Source organism: Nannospalax galili, unplaced genomic scaffold (assembly GCF_000622305.1).
Source record: "Nannospalax galili isolate Female #2095 unplaced genomic scaffold, S.galili_v1.0 scaffold482, whole genome shotgun sequence".
NCBI classification, from domain to species: domain Eukaryota; kingdom Metazoa; phylum Chordata; class Mammalia; order Rodentia; family Spalacidae; genus Nannospalax; species Nannospalax galili.
This window is the reverse complement of record NW_008347521.1, coordinates 496,499-501,722: the sequence shown is the minus strand read 5'-3', so window position 1 is coordinate 501,722 and position 5,224 is coordinate 496,499. Positions and strand designations below refer to the sequence as shown.

Genomic DNA, 5,224 nt, shown 5'->3' with positions numbered 1-5,224 from the left:
ACACACACACACAGTACGACAAGAAAAGGGAGACATTCAAGAAAAAAGATGAATAGAGCCGAGGAACCTGTGAAATAGAGTAGGGGCACCCCAAGAAGCAGGAGGTGATCTGGAGTGAGTGGTGTTTGGGAAACCTTGGGGACAGAGGCCAGGATCTGCTCAGGATCTTCCCCCACAGTTGCCTTCAGCAGAGCCACAGACCTGGATGTTGTGTCTCTTCATGTAACTGGTATTTCAGTGGGAAGAGAGTCTTTGATAGTGACAACTAGGTGGTACAGGCATGAGGCAGGGGCAGGCAGTTCAGGGTTCAGGTTCTTACGTGCTTTAAGTACATTACTATTTATATAACTCTCAGTGCCTGTTGCTTTATGTATGCTATCTTGTTTTATCTTCAAGTACGTCTTTTCAGAGAGTAGGATTTTCCTGACTTTACAAATGAGGAAACGGGGACTCTGGGAAGATAAGCATCTTGCCTAGGTCACGAAGCTAGTTATAGTCGGGCTGGGGTCGCAGTGGGGTCTTCTTGCTTTACATGTCTATTTAAAACTGCCTCTCGCTTTTTTCTTTTTCTTTTTTCATTCAGCTGAGGCTGCCTCCTAGATTGGCATGTGGGCCTGCCCACACCCGCTGCCCCCAGGCCACAGGGACTTCAGAGGAGGCCTGTCTCCCAGATTAGCCCCAAAGACAACAGGCTCTGGGAGAAGAAAGCAGAGGCACAGGCACAGGGAGGCCTGGGATGGGAAGGGCTTCCCGAGACGCAGTGGGGAACTTCCTCCTGGGAAAGCCAGGAGTGGGCCAGTTCCTCTCCTGGGCCAGGCGTCAGAGAACTGAGCCCCAGCTGTTCCTGCCTGGCCTCTTGTAGCCCTGATCACCCACCGGAGACTGGAGGCCCTGCCTGCTCACTACCCATTGTCCCAGCATCACAGTGCTGCTTCCCATGTGCCTCCTGTTTATACAGGAAGCTTGCTCAGGGGATGCAGCCTCCCTCTCTTGATGGCCTGCTCCAAGCTTGCATTCCTCACAGGCAGCTTCAATGAGTGGGACTAACATCAGTTATTCTTGTTTGATAGTGTAGGTAAAAGGCCACGTGGCCTTGCTGGACCTGATGGCTCACACCTGTAATCAAAGCACTCTAGAGGTAGACCACGAAATTTACACAGAGAGACCTTGTTTCAAAACAATAATAACAAAAGTGTGGTCTGCCAGTGTGACTACCCTTGATCTGAGTCTGGACACTCATTAGCTGTCATGCAACAGTATGAGAAAATTCCTTTTCTGTAACTTGGGGAATATTCATCTCATCCTTCACATGGGTTTGACATAAAGATAGATTAAATATGGAAGGTGTATGGAAAATAATGTGTGCATAATAAATTATAGATCCCCACTTTGTTTCTTGCTTTAAAAAAAGATAAAAAACCTTTTTAAAATGTGTGTGTGCGTGTTTGTATGTGTGTGTGTGTGTGTGTGTGTGTGTGTGTGTATGTGTGTGCATGCATTGCGTATGTGAGTACCTGTGGAGGCCAGAAATGGGCATCAAATCTTCTGGAGCTACAGGTATAGGCAGTTGTGAGCGGCCCAACATGAGTGTTGGGAACCAAACTTTGGTCCTCTACAGGAGCAGCAAGTGCTCTTAATGACTGAACCATCTCTCTAGCCCCTATCTTTCACTTTTAATTGTATCAAATTTCTGCTTCCTGAATGCTAAGAATGTGGGCAATGGCTTAAGACTATGATTTCTAAATTCTGTGCACTTGTCCCCTTGACAGGTAGAGTCTCTGTCCCCTTTCCTTGCATCTCAGTGGGCTTGTGACTGCTTAGGCCAGTGTGGTATAGTGAAGTGGTGCAATTTAACTTCCCAGGCTTGGTTTGGTTTGCTGGAACACTTGAAGTTCAGCTCTCAGTTACCATGAAAGAGTCTCTTCTGGAATCTGGCAGATAAGGAGAATTGTTCTTTTTAAAAAAATTTTTTATTTATTATTTTTATTTTATGTGTATGCATGCATTGCCTGCATGTAGCTAAGTGCACCTGTGTCATGCAATGCCTGCTGAGGCCAGAAGAGGCTGTCAGATCCCCTGGAACTGGAATTACAGACAGTTGTTAGCTGCCGTGTGGGTGCTGGGATTTGAACCTGGGTCTTCTGCAAGAACAACCAGTGTTCTTAACCACTGAGCCATCTTTCCAGGCCGAGAATTGTTCTTTTTAAGAAAATTACACTTATTTACTTATTTGTGTGTGTGTGTGTGTGTGTGTGTGTGTGTACTTGTGAAACTGTGTGCATTTGGAGATCAGATGACAATGGGGAATTGGTTCTCTCTTTCACCATCTGGGTCTTGGGAATCAAACTTAGGTCATCATCAAGCTTGGCAGCAAACACTTTTACCTACTGAGCCATCTCGTCAGCCCTAATTTTTCCTGAAGCACCATCAAAGAAATGGGAATAATTTTTCTCAGTTCAATAAAAAAGTACTGAGTAGGTTTGAAAACAATGTGCTGAACCTCAACTGGAATCTCCCCCCGTTACCAACAAAAGATGGCAAAAAATGAAAGAGTTAAAGCACACAGTTGTGCTGAAATTATGACGGGATATTTTCATGAGACCAGAAAAAGTGAGGCATTCCAGAAATAAAGAAATAAATATAATGTGACAGCCATAAGCTGAAATGCTTCTGAGTTGCATGCCCCAAACACATGCAGAATTATGTCTCAGAAGAGGCGCATACAATCAAGAATGACCAAGCAGCAAACACTCATCAAGCACTTGTGTGCTAAGCCGTCGCCATTGTTATGTGTACATTTTTACAGTTACAGCTTACTTAAGAGTCAACCACATGTTGGCATGTTCTTTGCTCCGCTGTTCCTCTCCTCTGAGTTCAACTCCCTTCTTCTGGCAGTATGTTCTCCTCTTGTGATCCCACAGAGGTCTGCAAGCAGCAAACTTTTGATTGAAAATGGCTTAATTTTATTCTTCTCAAATGATGATATAGCTGACTATAGAACACTAAAACTGACAGTTACTTTTCCTCAGCATGTAGAAGACACTTAGAATATTCCATTATTTTCTGGCATCTGGCATCTGTGGTTGCTGTCGAGAAGTCTGTGGTAAGTCTAATCATCCCTTTGTAGAAGACATGTCTCTTCTCAAATCCTTTTAGGAATTGTTTTCAATGTTTTATTATGATGTGTGCAGGCATGAGACTGCTTATATTGAATTTGTTGGGGGGATGGAAATGATTTTTTTTCTTAAGAAGCTTCATATTTTTCACTGCCAGTAAAAGTTCACGATGAATGCATCTTTTATGATTACCTCTTTCCAATTCACTCTTTTTTTTTTATTACAGATTCATTGGATCTTTCATTCAATCTTCTCTTGTCTGATCTTTTTTTTTTTGTATTGCTTTAGCACTCTATGCAATCTTATGGGTAATTTCTACAGAGGTGTTTTCTAATTTATACATTTTCTCTTTAGCTTCATCTGATCTACAAATTTACCTCCTTGCACAATTTTAATGTTGATTTTTTAAAATTAAATCAATTTTAATGTTGATTTTTTAATGATAATTTTTTTTGGGAAACGAGTTTTGCTGTGTAATCTATGCTAGCTTCAAAACTTGGGATCCTCCTGCCTCAGCTTCCTGAGTGCTGAGATTACAGGTATTTGCCACCAAACCAAGCTGATGACTGCCCCTCCCGCCACATGTGTATCTGTATGTAGTGTTTTAACCACTTTATATTTAAAAGAAATCAATTAGGTTAATAAAAGCCTAATACAGGGAATTTGAGCAAGAGTTTTCTTTTTAAAAAATATTTTATTTATTATTTTTATTTTACGTGTATGAGTGTATTGCCTACATGTATGTAAGTGCACCCATGTTGTGCAATGCTCACGGAGGACAGAGAGGCTGTTGGATCCCCTGGAACTGGAGTTATGGACAGTTGTTAGCTGTCTGAGATTCGAACCCGGGTCTTCTGCAAGAATAGCCAGTGTTCTTAACCGCTGAGCCATCTTTCCAGTCCCATGAATAAGAGATTTCTAAATATTCAAACTGTAATTCTACCTCTAAGACAAAAATGTAGAATGCTTCAGGAATTTGTGTGTCATTCCTGTGCAGGGGTTCTGTGAATCTTCTCTGCATTGTTCCAGTTTTAGTGCATGTGCTGCCAAAGTGAGCGTGATGATTGTATTTTTCTAATTTCCAGAAGTTTTATTTGGTTCTTTAAAAAACATTCCTGGCATTTCATTCCATTCACTCTCTCCTTTCCCCCCTCCCTCTCTCCCTCCCTCCCTCTGTGATTTTAAACATATACTTCATACTCCATAGTCTTTCAGAATGTCCAGTTATCAGCTCTGGGAATGTCACTTCTGCTTGTGTGTCTATAAAAACTTGCTTATGACTAATTTTCTTGGTATAATAAGTCATTTTAATTAATGATTTCTTTATCTGGGAGAATTCTGTGCTGCCTGGATTGTAGGACTGGCCCCACAGAGGTTTCACTTTGCTTTTGCCTGATGCCATGGAGTTTTAGCCAGCATAGATCCTGCATTTTTTATTTGCTAGTTTTTAATCACTGTCTTCAGTGTTGTAAGTCCAACTCTGCAACCTTAGTGGTTTGATTTCTCCTGGGAGACCCGGAAGAGATAAGCTTCTGAGCTATCCCTCTGGCTGGTGGGAAATTTTTCTAACCCTTTTTTCACAAAGGGTGCAATTCTCTAAAAGTCCTAACTGAATTTTTGTGGTGTAGGGGGTTGAATCAAGGGCCTTACACATGCTAGGCAAGTGTTTTACCACTGAGCTTTATCACCATCCTGAATTTTAAAACATTTTAATTTTTAATTTTGTGCATCTGTGTGTGGGTTTGTACATGTGAGTGCAGTGCCTGCAGAGGCCAGGAGATGGCATCATAGCTCCTGGAGCTGGAGTTACAGGCAGCTGTGAACTTCTGGATACGGTGCTGGGAGCTGAACTCTGGTTCTTTACAGAACAACATATGCTCTTAACTGCTGAGCCATCTCTGCTGTGCCCACCCTGAAATTAAAAACAAAAACAAAAAACACAGAGCAAAACTAAATCAGTGCAGGGCATGATGACACATGCCTTTAATTCTAGCACTCAGAAGGTAGAGGAAAGTGGATCTCTGTGAGATTGAGGCCAGCCTGATCTACATAATGAGTTCCAGGCCAGCTGGTGCTACAGGAAAATCCTGTCTCAAACATAAAAAACA

At 42.1% G+C, this 5,224-nt stretch overlaps 1 non-coding gene across 1 annotated transcript; it reads right to left on the bottom strand.

Annotated features, from left to right (window-relative positions):
• Nucleotides 1-4,068: 4,068 nt before the first annotated feature.
• Nucleotides 4,069-4,175, bottom strand: LOC115072206. Its single transcript, XR_003851275.1, has one exon. It is a non-coding gene; the product is annotated as a U6 spliceosomal RNA (small nuclear RNA).
• Nucleotides 4,176-5,224: the final 1,049 nt, after the last annotated feature.